The 499-nt window shown below is 45.5% G+C and overlaps 2 protein-coding genes across 5 annotated transcripts in view; one reads left to right on the top strand and one right to left on the bottom strand.

The window, feature by feature from the left end:
* The window catches only part of LOC127749997 (uncharacterized), a 98,488-nt gene that overhangs the window by 41,365 nt on the left and 56,624 nt on the right, over positions 1 to 499 (top strand). The window lies entirely within an intron of this gene.
* Positions 1 to 499, bottom strand: part of LOC113210421 (putative inorganic phosphate cotransporter) — a 35,654-nt gene that overhangs the window by 32,927 nt on the left and 2,228 nt on the right. The gene's annotated exons all lie outside the window — the stretch shown is intronic.

Raw genomic sequence — 499 nt, 5'->3', positions numbered from 1 at the left:
TGTGGCAGACCGGTACACCTCACGAACAGATGAGGTTGTCATATGTGTTCTGTATGCACACGTACAGAACATGTCCGTGCCGCATACAAACTCAAGTGGTGGCGGGTGCCGTATGTGTTCGGTATTTAAACATTTGACTGCCAGTGAATTGCCTCCAGATGGCGCTTTAGTCAGCGCGTCTCCAGCTGAAGACGTTTTTGTTTTAAATGAGAATTTTCTTAAGACACAGGATTTTAATTTTGCGCAGCATGTTTTCATTAACATTTGTCCTGGCCGACTACGTGTGGCATTTTTTAAAGAAATTTAACCATATTCTACAAGGAAATGGCTACTTTTTAACGCTCGGGGGTCCCGACTAAGACGTCTTGGTTGGGTGTGACGGCGTTAACATCCGTGCAGCGTCGGGACTTTGAGCTCTGCGGCCATATTTTTGTAACAGCGCACTGATAGACGTCTTCGGTAGACCTAGTCGTAGATGTCAAAAGATGTCTATTAGACC

The sequence above is a fragment of the Frankliniella occidentalis genome, unplaced genomic scaffold (assembly GCF_000697945.3).
Source record: "Frankliniella occidentalis isolate FOCC.00 unplaced genomic scaffold, Focc_3.1 Scaffold119, whole genome shotgun sequence".
Lineage (NCBI taxonomy): Eukaryota > Metazoa > Arthropoda > Insecta > Thysanoptera > Thripidae > Frankliniella > Frankliniella occidentalis.
This window is presented reverse-complemented; position numbering and strand designations above follow the sequence as displayed.